Below are 17,408 nucleotides of genomic sequence, written 5' to 3' on the forward strand. Positions count from 1 at the left end.
TGTCTCATCACCCTCACGATCAACAATTTCTTCCTAATGTCTAATCTAAATCTACCCTCTTCCAGTTTAAAGCCATTATCCCTCATACAACTGTTACATGCCCTCGTAAAATGTCTCTCCTCAGCTTTCCTTTAGGCCTCCTTTAGGTACTGGAAGGCTGCTATAAGGTCTCCCTGAAGCCTTCTCTTCTCCAGGCTGAACAGCCCCAACTGTTTCATAGAATAGGTGCTCCAGCCCTTTTATCATCTTTCTGGCCCTCCTCTGGACTTGCTAACTCACCACAACAGGTCCATGTTGGGGTTTTATTGGGGACTCAGTAGAGTCAGTCTTAAAGGGACCATTCTCACCCTACCAATAATTCTGTAAAATATAATGTAGAGGAAAATAACAGGTAACAACCTAAAAAAAAAGATTTAAAAATATATACTAGGTTATACAGAGACCTTGGGAAAAAAAATCTCTTGGAGAATCCAGACTGCTTTCACCCTGCTGATATCATGCCTGCTGATATAAATGCTACTTAAAGGTTGGACATGGAAAAAATCCAGTTCTACCTCAGGATTTGCCTTCAAAAATGAGAATCTTTAAACATCTTATGGCTAAAGAGAACTGTTCTACATTCACTTCTGATAGAGAAAAAGAAAACTCTTTTTGTTTTGTTTTCCAGGCGGGTATTTGCAAAAATTACCCTTAAAAGGGTTTTATCCTAATTTTTTTTTCTTCCTCATTTACTGATCGTTTGATCTTACTAATCTGCAGTAGGTATCTTGAACCAGCACGAAATCTTCTTGAGAGGTTTAGATAGGAAATGAGGAAACAATCCTTGGAAACAAGCTGAGAATTTTTAAAAATATTTTTGGAGATAAAATGTTGTGCTTTTTCTCTGTTTGTCAAGAGAGGCTTGATGTTGCTTTTCTAAGTCACAAAACTCTTAGCTAAACTCATCCATATGTACTTTAGTTATGGAGATGATGAGAGGTGATTTGTCAGACACATTCATGATGTCTCATTCAGAAACAAATCAGACATTGCATCAACCTTCCACACAGATATAAAAATATGAAAATTAGAAGTATATAGTCACAGAAAAAAAAGCTATATAGTGGCTCATGTGTCCCAGAGCTGATTGTAGCACCATTAGGGTAAGGTAACAGACTCCAGTGTGTTCAGAAACGTGAAAATAAAATTACAGCTCTCTAAGAACAAGAATTAAGAATTAATCAACCTAAAAATATTCAAGAATATTTCTTCCTTACCTTGTCCTTAGTCTCACAGCTTAAGATCAGAGCATTAGGAAAAGAGCTGGACAGTGTTCTTGTCTGGAAATTAAAATAATGGAAAAAAAACTCTCACATAATCCAGCACAAAAACTCTGCCACAAGCAATATTCACACCTACCTAGCAAAGGGTAATGCTGTTGACATCACTAACAAATGTTATGTTCTCTCCAGTGCTAAGGCTGGGCAATGGAGCAGCTGTCCATAAGAAATAATGGGAGATGAAGCACTTATTTTACTAGTTCTGTGAAAAAGCAAATGTAAAATAAAATTGACTCTGTATTACCCTTTTTCCTCTGTCTTTCCTCATCTTATTTCCATCCCCAGGAAAGCTGAGAAGCAGTTCGTAAAGTAAAAGATGTATGTGAAATAAGTTACTGCTGTGGTCTAGGACTGGCAAGACATTGAAGTAAGGCAAAAAAATTACTTATTTTAACTTGAAAGGGATCAACTGATGAGTGCTTTAGGCTGCTGACGACAGGAGAGTATAGAAGTGGATTTGTGTATTCTTGTCATTTGACTATACCCACTGTAGCTCATTAGGAAACAGTATCATTTATAATAATTTTCCGTTTGTTGAAAACAAACAGAAAATGTGCCATGAAAAGCTCCCAGAATATCTGTTTCTTCTTTAAAAGAAAAAAAGGAAAAAATAACAGCCTCAAAAGTGAGGACTTGTGTGTGAACAGATTCTGTCAGCAAGGAAAAACAGATTTGCCCCATAATAATCATTAGGTACTTCTGCAGAATGTGGAAACCTGTCCTGTAGTGAGAGGAAGAAAAGTGCAATATGTAAGTGCAATGTGGCCATTATAGACTCAGAATTATATACAGCATCACATGTACTGCATATAATTGCAGAGACAGTCCAGAAGGATTTTATACATAAAGAAAAAGGTATTTTGCTAGTATGCTAAGATTTTTATAAAAGAAAAACATTCATTTATTCATATTGTTACATGGAAAACTAGCTTACTGGAATGAGCAGCCCTAGAACCTGGAAAAACTTCTTAATGTACCCAAGTGGTCAGAAGACCACAACATAAATATGTGCTTTAGATGTGAAAGATGATATTTTAAAATTATTCCTTTATACCGGATTTGGTTACATTAAAAACTTTGCATTCTCACTGGTGGAAACAAATTCTGCCCGAGCTCTGATCTCCAAGCTCCATGTAGCTTAAAATGGCCAAGCATGTTCTATTGAGTAAGTGCAACTTAAGAGACGACTCAGGTCTTAAGTAATCACAAATAAATCTCTTCATTGGTTGTGAAAACACAGCTTAGTAGATAAAGACACCCACTGTGCTGCACATTAGGTCTGACACACACAGGTGAGCGTGGGCACTGTGAGACTGGGAACAAGCAGCACCCCTCAGAGGTCAATACTGTTTGACATTTCTTGAACAACCTGTGTGATGAAGGAGAATGTTTCCTCAGTAATTTTGCTGACAACAGCAGGATGAGGATGCAATTTATACACTGGGACGTCAGCTGGCTGTAGAGGTCAACTAACAGCAGCCTTATGAAGTTCAAAGACAACAATCCTCCAACTGAAATGGAAAAACCCTATGCATCAACCCTGCTCTGGCAGGGGGGTTGGACTAAATGACCTCCAGAGGCCCCTTCCAACCCCTAACATTCTGTAATTCTGTGATCAGTAAGGTTTGGGGGCTGACTGGGGAGCTGTACTGTAGAAAAAGAGCTGGAGCTTGTGGTGGATGTCAAGCTGAACATCATCCATCAGTGTGCCCTGGCAGCAGCGAAAGACAGCTGCACAGTCAGCAGGTCTAGAAAGTGTTCCTATCACTCCGTTCAGTGTGAAAAAATCTAGAGTACTGTGTCCAGTGCAAGAAAGACATTGGCATCATGGCAAATCCAAGAGAGGAGTACCAAGCTCATTAGGGGAGAGGAGCTCAGGATGGATGCAGAGAGGCTGAGACTCCTGGATTTGTTATGCCTGGACAAGTGAAGGCTTGAGGGATCAACTCATTGTTTTTACCTAATGGGGAAGTATAGAGAAGATAGAGGTCCCCAGCGAAGCAGACAATTGCTGTGTTATGCCACTGCAGCAGAAGCAGTTCAGAGATTGTATCTGACACTTGGTTTAGCAGGGTACCATGCTGCACTGTGTGTAGAAATGAGTCAGTGTGCCTACACCTTTTCTTCTCCCTGCCTTCCACTTTTCATTAATCTGTTCTGTCTAGGGAAAGCCAGGAAAAGCAGTCCCTGTGCTGCCAGCAAATCCTCGCAATATGGCCTGCTAAGGTACACGTGAAGCACCTCTTTCCACCCCACAAGAGTGGATTATAAAAAGACAGTGTAGAGGATGGCTGCTGCAATTTCATCCAGCTTTTAAATTCAGCAGCAAGCAGAGACAAGCTGAGGAGTTCATGAATACAGAAATCTTGTCAGAGCAGGCTGTTTTTCAAAGGTTTAAATGTCTGAGGAACAAATTAAAACATTTGACATACACACATACACTGAAAGAGCTTTTCCACTACAGAGGTTATTTTTCTTCTTCCTACTTTCTCTTTAACCCCAAGGGATTTAGGCAGTTCTGAGCCTCCTTAAACGTTTCCCTGAATCAGGGAGAATGGTTTCTTTCTTTTTCCTGGTCACCTGGCTGTAGAAACAGCAATCAAATCCTTACAACGAAGGTTTTATTTACCTAAGCACTAAAAAGGCTCAAATGCACAGAAATCAGTAGAGAAAGGAACAGATTATCACTGGAAATCTTTTGTGTCAAAGCTGCTTTTCCATCTTTGTGGGAGATAACAAAGAAGCAGCTGGAATAAGGCAACCTGAATTACCACCAAGATATGAAAGAGGTCTTAAATCTAGAGGCAGTCACTGAGAAGCAGTAGTGATCTTCCTCATATATAACTACTGTGATTTCAAAGGATGTAAAATGTTACTGTAAAGTTGGAAGTAATGTTCCACAACATCTGCTATTTAAGTCCCCATTCCCATGGCCTGCATGACCATGGTAACCAGGTCCTTATTCACAAAAATGAAACAGAAAATTCAAAGGATTATTTATAAAATTAATTCTGATGAAGATGAGTGTGCTAAAAACTGTATTTTATATCATGCCATTAGGACCCTGTGCTCTTGACCTACCTACTCTAAATCATAAAAGTAAGAGTTTAGGAACTATTTGTTATCTAGGCAGCAGGTACAGCATGCAAGCAAGCACACGAAAGGCATTGCAGCAGTCCCTTCTCACAAGGCTGGTTTGCAACCCACTGTGAGTAAGAAATAAGCTCAACATATCTGAACTGTGGTGGTCTAATCACCACAGAAGTCAGATTTTGAGAAGCAGTTTTGAAAGGAAGTAAGAAGAAAACTGAACAACAAAAGGGAGATCCTGTTGGGGATGTTGTGACACAGAAAAACATCTAACATGTAAATGAACAAGTTTGCATTGAGCAAAAGTCATAGGAGGAAATACAATCACTCAAAAGTTGAGTTCTGCATGGATTGAGCACAGAGAATAGCAAGACCTGAAAGATAACAGGGCATTGGAGAGGAGTTTCAGGAGTGAAAGCAGTGTAGGCTTTGACAGTGGCAGAAGAGGAATATTCATTAAGTATTTTATGAGACTGAGGATGAAGAGAGAAACAGAAGTCAGAAAGGTGATACATTACAGAAATACACAGCTGGATTAATTTTGCTTCCATGGTTCTGTCATCTGAACCACTTGAGCCATTTAATTGAATTGAACCTTCCCAAATACAGGACTACTGGAGCCAAATAAGGAAAGTACCTCGGCCACTTTGAGCCCTGTACTGCCACAACTACAGCTGACAGTAGGTGGACCTTGGGGGTGTCTTGAGAAGTAGCCATGTGGACACACAAGTTGTCCTCATTCAAGGACATAAAGTTTGACTATGCATCTGTCGCTGCCAGAAAATATCTCATATTATGACCATTAAGCAATAATTGAAGCAAGAATTTTGACCACCCGATATGCAAAGAAAAAAAATTTAGTTTAATCTAGAGAAATAATGAACACTTCGAAGGATGAATTCTGAACCAAAGGTCAGAGTAAGTACAAAGCCCACTGTATTTGTGGTAAAAAGCAAACCTGCTCTGATAAACCAACAAACTATACTGGACAGGGCAAATAATGTTGCCTTTTATTTGAGCACATGCACTCAACCAGCAATTTTATAGCACTCACCCATAAAAAAACCCAGCTTTTTTACTTTAGGTAAATAGATAAAGCTCTCTCAGTATTCTTTATCTCTTCTATGATGTGTATGGTGCAAACATTAGGCTAGTGGGCTGGGAGCACACCTGCTGGAAATGGGAACCAGTCCATTGACGTCAAAGGCACTAACCCCCAGCAGCACCAAGGGAGAGCCTGGCCCAGGGCAGGTTTTGACATTTGTTAAATGTTGCACTTTTAAACTTTTTTCCATTTTTGAAGCAAAACTCTGTCTGTCCCACTTGCTGATCAGCTCATATGCTTGTGGGAAGTAGTCTAAAATTGAGGCTTGTGCTCCAAAAAAAAAAAAAAATAGATTGGTCTCTTGCCACCTACTTAGAAGACTGAGCATTTAATAAACAAAGGGGAAAAAAATCCACTTAGCCTTTCCCTTCCTTTAATTGACTTATTCTTTTCAGACTCTCTTTAATTTTAGTCGCTTTCATAATTAACATTCTGCTAACAGTTCAGCCTCAGGCTGACGATAACAAGCATTCAATGACTTATGGCACACTGCTTAAAAGGGCATCTTAGAAAGAAGACAGCACTGAGATAACAAGAATCCCATTCCTATTTTGCACAGTCTTTTTCAAGGATAGGTTTGGGACCCTAACTTTCCAAGATCCCCGAAACTCTTAAGTTCTGCTCAAATACACATCAGCTATTTGGGACTTACTGCACATCCACCCTGTATTGATCTGTCGTGTGACTCTGCACAGCCTCAGCAGCAAGATTGAAGTTGCTCCTGTGCAGTGGAAATATCGTGCACTTATAGACAATATGCACAGGGCAACCTAAATCCTGCACTTGGGTGTAGTAGTATTTTAACAAGCAGTGACTGTCGATTGCCTTAAGCTGCCAGGAAGTATTTCCAAAATGATCTGCATAAAATTATTTATCTGAAAGTGCTTTCCAAGGTGGACCTTTCATATCTAGGCTTTGAATTAAACCCAAGTTTTAGACAAAAGCATTTCAAACAAAGGCAATTTAATATAGCTTACATGTAAATGGAAGAAAAAAATTGTTTGAAAAACTGTGTTTGTTTAAAGGAAAGCCTCTCTATTCCCTTGGTTACATATTATTATTGAAGGAGATTCCTGCTTCTGAGATTATAAAGAAGGTGGAAAAGTCTGTTTTCATGCAAAATTGTTAACACATAGCCTAGGAAATTCCAAAGATTATTTTTTCACAGCTCACCTTTATCATGCTTACACAAATACCACCACAAAAATACTATTTACCTAATTAGAGCAAATACCATTTACTTCTCACCATGCGTTCTGCTCAAGCAAGATCTTATTAATTCATCTTAACTGTTACATCAAAATTAGTCACTGCAGTTCTTTGATAAGCCTGAAGCTTGTGACCTTGCAAGGCCTGAACCTTTTATTAATTTTACATTTTCTTTATAATTTTCAGCGGTTTTGGCATAGCCCCAGAGGGGCAACAGTTAGGTCATACTGCTCTTTTTTTTTTTTTTTTTTTTTTTTTTTTCTGGACATATTTGCATGCAAACCATGATACCTAAAGATCCTTCACAAAAAACAAATCACTGTATCATAGAACCATAGAATGGCTAGGGTTAGAAGGGAGAGAGACCTTAAAGGTAATCTAGTTCCAACCCCCCTGCATTGGCAGGGACACCTCCCACTAGATCAGATTGCTCAAAGCCCCGTCCAACCTGGCCTTGAACTCTTCCAGGGATCAGACTTCCACACCTTCCCTGGGCAACCTGTTCCAGTGTCTCACCACCTTCACACTACAGAATTTCCTCCTAACGCCTAACCTAAATCTCCCCTCCTCCCATTTTAATCCATTATCACTTGTCCTATCACTACAAGCCCCTGTAAAAAATCCCTCCCCAGCTTTCCTGTAGCCCCTTCAGGTACTGGAAGGCTGCTGCAAGGTCTCCCCAGAGTCTTATCTTCTCCAGGCTGAACAGCCCCAGCTGTCTCAGCCTGTCCTTGTAGGAGGGATGCTCCAGCCCTCTGATCATCTTCATGTCCCTCCTCTGGACTCACTCCAGGATCTCCATGTCCTTCTTATGCTGGGGGCTCCAGAACTGAACACACTACTGCAGATGTGGTCACATGAGAGCAGAGGAGAAGGGGAGAATCACCTTCCTTGACTTGCTGGCCAACAGCCCTATATCAGATAACAAAGCTTTTGGTAACTTCCTCACCAGATAATATTATCCTGCAAAAGTGTTTTTTTGCTTTTGTCTGTATCACTTTTAAAGTAAAAGCTGTGGGAAGAACATGGAGGAAGCACAGTCTGGCTGAAGAATCTGAGGATTTTTAGCACTGTTTGTAATTTCACAGGAAATCCTACTCTAAAATGGAATAAAATAAGACATCCTGGTTTTTCTATGGATAAAAAAAATAATTTAAAAAAAGCTTGAATCAAGCAATTTTTTCCTTGTTTTGATAAATTTGCATGATTTTATTCTAATTTTGGTCTCTCATGGTATGTATATAAACATGAAAACCAAAACCCTAAACTAAAAGCTCCTTTGAAAAGTGAAAGTAAAGCATTTCATTCAAAAACATACTATCATTGACTTTCATAACCGATATTTCTACAAATGCTTTTGAAATGTTTCAATATAAATGAAATCTCATTGTTGTAAATAGGAGCCATTAGAAGACATTCAGCCCTCTCTGCTCTCAGCTCCAGGGTCTCTAATAGTTGTCTATGATGCAGATAATGACCTGCTGTTAAACATCTGCAGGATGCAAGAGTTCATGACAGAGCTACTACTTTAGACCCTATTTACTGTCAAGGGAGAGAAACAAACATCCCTAGGCTGGGTTAACTTCTTGGGGCATCAACCTTTGAAGGGGATCATCTTAAAAACATGGATTTTCAGTAGCAAACTGCATGACTGGAGGTTTTTTTCAGACTAGATAGTAACACTAGAGACACTTCATAAATAAAATAAAAAAAAATATTTTTCTTAAAAAATAATAAAATATTCCAGTCAGTGCTGGTCTTAACTTTTAGAATTGTAAATAGTAAAATTCTTATAATTTTTTTTTTTTTTTCCTGCTTGAATCATTTAACATTCTTGGTATTTGAAAACTTTCTGAAGTCTGTCACTGCCAACTGAAATATATGTTTTCAGTGAAAGATATGGTTTCAGTAAAATATATTGTTTCAGAGAAAAATATAATTCAGTGATCTGTTGTCATCATCTAGCCTTCTTAAAGCTTTTTCAGGCAGCCTACTTCCAGTCTGCAATGTTTGATGAAACATCTTTGGAGCTAGACCATCACAAGATGTGACAATGTCTGTAGTAGCTCAGAAGACTGGGGCAGGAAGCAGCAATGACACACAATACAAAGACAGAGAAATCAGGAAGGGTGTGTGCAGATGAGTGTCTGTCACCAATATCTCCCTTGTGCCCTCTCTCTTTCCCCAGTCTTGGATGCTCCATAAGCTAGGAACTTCCTCAGGCAGATGTTAACCAAAGAGTTAACATCAACCACCAATGAATTCCTCAACTATTTTTTTAAATATTTTTTTTCACTTATTTTAAATATTTTTGGCCTCCACAGCAGTATTTATTCATGACTTCTAGAATCTCATGTATTTAATTCTGTGAAAGCTCAAGGGTCTGTATTCAGGGTCAGTAAGTTTGAGTTCTTCTTGGGACACTAATTTGGAGTTCTTTGGAGGTGTATGTCTTTTTAAATGGTTTGATTTCCACGTGGAGAGCACCTGTGAACCCTGCAGTTACACGTGGTTTACTTAAACATGCTCAGGATAAAAGATTGCTGCAGCTTAAGGAAATTATTGAGGTAGTGATTTAAAGTTTAAGAATGAGTTTATCTGCAGCTGTAAATCAGTTTTGCTCTCTGTGTTAGGAAAGGCTTTGACGTACACATTTATATATCATTTTGTCACAAATTTTTTCAAAGTATCCCTCAATTTTGTCTTACCATATTTTGAAAACATTCTACATTTTTTTTCTCCTTGGACTTGTTTAGGGTGGTAAGTGCCTAATTAAACTGTTTGGGGAGATTCCTTTGGGAGTTACAATGATATATAATAGAATCTAAACAGGTTTATATGTTTGCAACAAAAATTTGTCTTTACTTCAATGCACACTGGATTATGTGCCTACTGGGGGGGCTTTTAGGGCACTGCATTGTGGAGCAAGTATATTGCGGGTGACTTGAAAGCAATAGTGTTATTAAATTTGCACACATGAGCCACCATGATATTATTTCACCCTTAGCAGCCTGATCTCAGGCACTGGCATTGTGACAAAGAGCCTTTTGTCTCCAAGGCCCCATTCTGAATGCAATATGAACTGGTAGCAAGTGAAGTAGGTACCTAGCTGCTGGCACTCACTCTGGATTGTATAAAATTAATTACATGCTGTCACCTCTTTTTAATGATGTAGTGTGAAAACATCATGCTGCCTGATCCTATTCTGTCAGCACTTGTGCCTGGTTGACCATGAAGCCATTTCAAAATACTTTTTTGTGGAGTTTGGTTATGGTCTTAAGGCCAGAAGAGACCAATAGAAGACCAACACTGACCTCCTCATTGTCACAGATGATTGAATTGCAGTTAGTTGTCCTTGTGTTCAGCTCAGTGGCCCAGCAGCAGCATAAACATTTTGGTCCCAAAAGCCTAGTCAGTCTTATATCAGTGATGAACAAAAACCAGAAGAGTACCACTGATGCTAAAGGCCTTCTGCTGGAAAGCAGCTGTCAATGGGATTTATTTGCTCTGGCAAAACATATCACACCATGAACACACTTCTCTTGATTTGTTTTGCTGAGCTGCATGAACATCTGCTACTATCCTGTAATGAGTCATAACTTTAAAAGCCTAACTCTACAGCACATAGTGTAACTTTAGTCACAGAATTTAGGTGGGTGCGTGATTCCTATGTAACATAGTTGAGCTACTTTAATTATACAGAAATGCTTATTTGCCTCTATGTATACAAATTCTTTTCATTATTAAGCTGGTCCAAGCAGTGAAGAGAAGCAAGGGAAGGCACTTCTTTCAGAGAAATGAAGGAAGCTGGGCTCCTGCCTTGTTCTCATGGCTGCACCAAGCACAGGGAGCTGGGGCTGAGTGGCACTTAGTTCCACGTGCTGCCACTGTGTCTGCAGGTGATGCATGACTCAGTCTCACAGGACCAGCAATTGACTGCCAGAATTAGCATCTCACTTGCAGTTTTGAAAAGAGCTGGGCCTTCTTAACAAAGATAGTTTCTATCTCATCCTGGGATCCCTTATAAAGTAATATTTTTATTTGCGTCAGTAAATCACCCATCAGCAATGTCTATTTTTTTCAAATGCAAAACAAATGCACATTTTAGCAGAGACTGTGCTTCTTCTCATGCTTCTGTTAAGAGTCTGTAGGTTTCCTGCACACAAACTTGACTGAAATTCATACATATGAAAGATATTTCAGGCTGAGATTCAAGAAGTACAGCTACTGAAGGAGGAGGATACAGCTTATTTCTCTTTTTACAGAACTTAAAACTCGAGTTGTGAAGAACAGCCAAATCCTCATTCCATCAAAAAAGCCAGGCTTATAGTAACAGCAAACACCTTCATCTCAGCTGACTTTGATTTTTAGAATATTATTTAACATAGTACAGCAAAGAACACTCCGGCTTTACAAGCAGGTACTTTGTGGATTTATTCAAGTGACAAATACCATGGCTGGCATGATTTTATCAGGGTGATAAAAGAAATGTGTTTACCTTACTGTGATGTAATTTCAGGTTTACTTTAAAGCACTGTTAAAGCTAATGGAAACAACACAACTATTTGTGCTTCACTTCTGTTTCGCTCAGAGAATTATTTTAGTAGATATCATAGGAAAGTACTTTCTGGACTATTTCACAATGTCAGCTGCAGAGACCTGTCTTAGGTGGATGTGATCTCCTGATCCTGGTATTTCTGTATGAAATCACTGGTGTAAGTGTTGACTTAAACTATTGAGCACTTACACTTTTTAAAAATAGCCAAAACTACATTGAGACAGAACTTGATGTCTCTATAGGCATTTAGAAACATGCCAGTTCACCTGCACAATGCACTCCATGCTAATTCAAAATTCTACTGGATTTTCATGTATAAACTAGCTAGTCTGCCTAGTTAACACATGTAAATTCAATTTAGACTTTCCAGTCAGAAAAGCTCATGGCCCAGCTATATTCTAGCTTGTGGGTTGCCAAGAAAGGGAAAGAGAGAAAAAGAGAGAGAAAAAGGATGTCATAATTAATTTCTTTATCACAGGTAATTAATAAGCAAAATGTATCATCTTTACCTTCTGAAGCCAAGTGTCTGCTATCTAGTTCTTGAATAGTTTTAATGTTTTTAATTAATTACATGTTTGGTTTGGAAGAATCTTACCCTAAATGTCAATATTTTCCTTTTGCACTTGCAGATTTTTAATGCTGTAGTGTTACTGCCAAGAAAGTTTGACAAAAATGATTATAAGGTAACCTGAAATGGCCCAGTTCATTAGCCTTTCTGGATGTGAAGTATTCTTTTCCATGGGCAACCTCTAACAACATAGACACAGTGTGTATGGAAAGATCTGGAAACATCAATTAGAAATACACTAAACAGATCTCAGCATTTCTAACAAGATACTATGCTTGTTCCACTGGCAAAGACTACAGTTTCTGGTCCAAATTAATTTAATGGCATTTAATAAAAAGTTTTCCAAAGTCTGGTGTAAAATAGAATGAGTGACCGGTGCTATGTAGAAACAATATTATTTGTCCTCCTTCCTTAAACTCTTTGTGAATACTTGGTAACCTATGAAAGAAAAAGAAAGTTGGCAACACTTTTAAGTGTTTCAGGCCACCTTTGTAATATGGTCATGCCTCAACAAGCAAGTTGAAAAATGAAACAATTTACATTAGCATTTGTAAACTGAACAAATACTTTATCTATTCTCAGTGACACAGAAAAAAAAAAAGGTATTTTTTATAAAGCTTTACGCCCTAGCTATGGCACAATTATTCAAGGTCATGGCTCATAAGTAAAAACTGTGTTTGCTAAGGCCATTTTCTACTACATCAGTCAAATAAAACCAAAGAAATGAAAAATACGCTCAAAGCTTCCCTGAGAAATACTAAAAAATTAGGTTTTTTCATGCAATCATTTTTCTGAAGAGAGGTATTTCCTTCTACTCATAGGAAAAAAGAAGGATAAAAAAAAGATGTGAGTACTTAACTTCAGTTTTCCACAACAAATCATAAACAGAATTTTTTTTTTTTTTTTTGTGAAACTGTTATCTCATGGATATCAGCTTGGCATGTGTCTTATAGTGGCTCTGTGCCTATTTTTACCAAGTATAGGTTGGCCTATAAATATATTAAACATATTTTAGGTTTGTGTTAAGCATAGTCTTGTCAATGATACATTTTCTTGAAAATAATCTATGAAGTACCCATCACAGGGACTCAGAAACACTGTTTTATTTAGCCCAGTTGGATTAAGGATGTCGATTATAACACACATAGCCTTAAATTGCCAGCACTGGCTTTCTCCAAGGGGGAATCCTCTTCCCGTGTCAGATTTCCCAGCAAGTGGTCAGCAGGGTTCCTGAGATCGACCTTCTGTGGAAGGAAGGAGGTTGTCTGGCAGAGCTTTCTGTGTGAGTGCTCCAAGACTTGGAGTTTACCCCTTCCCTCAGTCTAAAATAGCCTGAATTTGGGGACCTTCCAGGTCTGCTACAAAAAAAAAACATGTTTGGGAGGGATGGGGTGTTTGGAAACGGCTGAAGATACATTTGCTGTAACAGGGAAGGTTCAGAAATGAGCCTTTGTGAAAAACTAGCTGATCTTTTCTTGCACTGGTCCTCTTGTTGCCAAGTCCGCAGCACATTGCTAGTACTGTTTTCAGGTTTTTATTTCTTGGAAATAGGATTTTTCAGTTATTCTTAAAATTAAAATTGTGGTAATTATCTGTGTTAACTTGTGGATATGAAACAAGAAAATTGTACCATGGATATTACCCACAAATTCTGTGACTTCTAAGGCATGACAAAAAGTGCTTGAAAACTTTTAAAATTATTATTATGGAAACATTGCCAGATACAAATAACTTAAAAACCTAACGAGAGCTGCACTGAATACTATCAGTTCAGTTTCCCTCTTGACTCTATTGTCACTGGATCTGTCAGGACATTTATATTACCCTAATGCTCCACTAAGATACATAAAGGCTAGTTTTCTTTGCATTACTATTAAACATAATAGTGTTCATAGTAAATGTGGTGTTGTTTTCAATAGAGCATTTCTAAAACTCAATATGGCAGACCTCTGAATCTATTTTGGTCAAAAAAGATAAAAGCAGTGAAAAAAATGCACAGTCCAAATTCTTTATTTTGGAATTGGCATCATAAACTTGTCATCAATGAAGAATGTTTAATAATGTCTGCATTTTTTATGTTTAATAGACGTCTATATAACAAACATGATACTTAACAATGCAGTCATCAACCAGATTCAAGACTCTTTTGTTCTTAATGGAGCAAATTCACTGGAATTATTTTATAAATCTGATGGGGGAAATAAATAAATAAATAGAGCCTTGCTGTGTTTGTCTGCTCTGTTGTGTACATGAAGGTGTGGACTGCCTTATGAAAATAATGTCATAAGGAATCCCACTGAACTTCCAGATGCTTCCCAGAAAAGAATTTCCTTTTGGTCACATTTCTAAGCCTTTTGCAGACGCCTCAAATACCATCAGACACCTAAAATAGCACTAGATATGTAACTGAGGTACCTGAATTCCTGTCTCCAACTGCTGCTCAGCTGCAAGTCTCTTGAGAGTCCAGTGACAGAACAGAGTTATTGATTGTTTATGAGAGCTTAGGCACTTCAGTTGCCAACAGCTATGTTTATGGCTTAACCTGGAACTGAATCCTACATTGGAGATTATAATAGACACCAGCGGAGTTTCTTTTAGGTCTTTCCTATGATGCAATGCTGTAAATGGATGATGGGGGGAGCAAACCCAAACCAAAAAACAAACTGTTACTTGCAAAAAAGCACTCGATATAGCTCATCAAGAAGTGCATGTGATTCAAGGAACACAAAAAACACTTTTATTTAATGTTGAACATCTCATTCATTTCAGAAACATGGATTTTAATCTCCAAAAAGGTCTGAGTTTTGTTATAATTTCTGTGATTTTGTAATCAGAACTGGAATTTGACTACACCGTGCTGCCAAGATTGCCAAGTATGCCTTGAGGCTCTGTTTTTAAATGTACACAGCCAACTCAAGTGTGTCCGGAACAGGACTCCTTTTTTCCTTATGCTGCTGTTCATACTCTTCCCCACTGTAGTAAAATCTAAAAAACTCAGCAGCACCCTTCATGCACTGGTGCATGTCCAGCCAGTCATGCATTTGTCAGCACATGCTAGCATCACTAGGGCCAGTGGGTTAAAATTCTACCATGTGTGGAAACTGGAGATTGACTATTGTCATCTTTAATTGCACCAAACACTTATTTTAAAAGTGTTATACAAGAGCAGTGGTTGGACAATAGTAAATTCTGATATTCCTTCTCCATTGAAGAATCTTACATGAGCTAACCTTTGTGAATTGAATTAATCCAATTCACAAACATGAAACAGCTAAATTTGCAAATAAATTACCAAAGATGGTCATAAATAAGAGTATTAAACAATATTTCAGTTAAATCAACTACAGGTACATGTTGTTCCTTCATTCTTCTCTCTGCACTTTTCTTGAGCTTGCCTGTTTGGAAAAATTACATCAACTCTACAGCAAGCACACTGCAAACCACACTGAACTTTCCAAAGGATCTTTTCAGCAGCTTTTTTAGAAAATCTGGTGAATGGTATTCCAGGAAAAAAAAAAAATAATTAAAAAAAAAAATCAGTTGATTAGCAAGGTATCCTGGTCATTGTCAGAGCATGTGCTATCGCTTGTCTGTTTGCAATGGTGAATATATTTGCATTCTCAAATCTCTGAAGAGCTCTGTCCTTCTCCTCTCTGACAGTTAGCAGATGCACATGCTTTCTAAGTCAAGACACTCAAGTTTTCACATCCAGGAGGCATGGCATGGGCCTGTGCTGCCGTGTCATGTGACATTGGTTTGACAGCTGTAAGACTTTCTGCTCTACTTGTTAGGAAATTGCTGAAAAAAATCACTATACAAGAGAAGAAAGATGGAGCTTGCTTTTAGGCTCATTGCCTCACTATTTACTGCCAAATAGAAATACACTCAATGATGTAGTGGTTTTGAAAAAGTGAAGATTAAAATTGTTAAATATGCTTCGACGTGTTCAGCACAAATTAAAGTCAAGCTGCAATAAGTATCTATCAGCCAACACACTAACACTATTAGGAAACCGTGATCTACTCAGCCTCCTTGGAGCTGGGGTAAATTCTGATTTTTGTTGTTAATTCTGACACTAATATCTCTGATTACTTACTCAGATGGACCCAGTATTACATTTTCGTATTTCACTATTAATTTTGGGTGGTTTACATTTGTGTACTCTTTTGTGAATTGGTTTTAGCTTTCCATAGTACCATCTATCTACAATCCCTACTGAAGTTAGTGGTCAGTGGGTGATGAAAATCATATCCAAAATACTTATATTTGGAAGGTGAAAAAGCACTGAAGTTATTATCTCTGTTACAAAATGTGTATCTTAAATGGTCTTCTTTGATTCAAGTTGCAAAACAGGGAAACAGGTAGGAATTATAATGAGGGATCTGTAAGCATTTTGCCCGCTTTTAACAGCTATGACACACTCATTAGCGTGAAGGGATCCTAGTACCACAGTGCTATGAAACAACCAGTGGATAACAGTTTATGTAAGGCACTTAGGGGGACTAAAAGGACCATGGTAACATTAAATAACAGTATTTACCCAGGTGTAATTCCACAGTGAAAGATGGATCTGTGGAGATTAAGGAAATGAATGGTTTACATCAGGGTAGAGAAGATGTACGTGTGTACACCATGGATTTTAAATGGGACCAGTAATAAAGCCATTCACACAAGCTGGTAAGGGTTAAGTAAGGGTTAGTGAGGGTTGTTGTCCCTTGGGCTGGGTTTCCTCTGCCCTAAATTAAGCACAAAAGGTGTAATTACATGCTTCCCAAACTGCATTATTCAGTTGTCTTGGATCAGCCAGCTAATTCTTTCTTAAGGTCAGTGCAAAAGACTCTAGAGGTGTAGGACCTACCTCAAGCAATATATATCCTCTATATGCACCTCAGCACAAGGTTGGTTTTGTTGTAGCTGTGATTAGGGTGTGCATACTTTCTGCGTGATACGTGGTGTCCCTGCTCCAGCCTCTGTTTCTGCACAGATCTCCTTCACTTTTGCTGTCAAGACCCCTGCCACAAACGGGCTTTATAGGCACAGAGGTTCTCCTGCCCTTACAGACCCTGAGTGTTACACCAGGCCAAGGAAAGCTGCGGGGCATTCAGACTGATCACCTCATGGACACAGAAAGCAAATTCACACCCAGCTTTCAAGCCTAGTTTGTTCCTACCCCTTTATTCCTTCCCAAATGAATTTCAGCCATGTCTTCTAAGCAGTCTTCTCTCAATCCTTGCAGTCTCTTTAACAGAGTGCTGCCTCTGTTTTGGAATACATTAGACTCTCCTGTTCTCCCACATTGCTGGCTCCAGTGCGTGGCCTCTGCTAAATCTAAGATTTGGAATATCATAATTTCCTACATGAATTAAACAGGTCAAAATAAAAAGCAGACTAGTCTTTATTTAGGTACACAACAGAGGAAAGACATCTCTTCCAAAGTTGAGTTGTGGTCTCCAGCCCATGGAGCAGCAGGAAAGCACCCTTTCAATCAGTCAAGGACTAACCCTGAAGTGTGGGACTTTCTGCACTTTCCCCAACTACTGGAGTTGGCAGCAGCAAAGC

This window comes from Apus apus, chromosome 3 (assembly GCF_020740795.1).
Source record: "Apus apus isolate bApuApu2 chromosome 3, bApuApu2.pri.cur, whole genome shotgun sequence".
Classification (NCBI taxonomy): Eukaryota; Metazoa; Chordata; class Aves; order Apodiformes; family Apodidae; genus Apus; species Apus apus.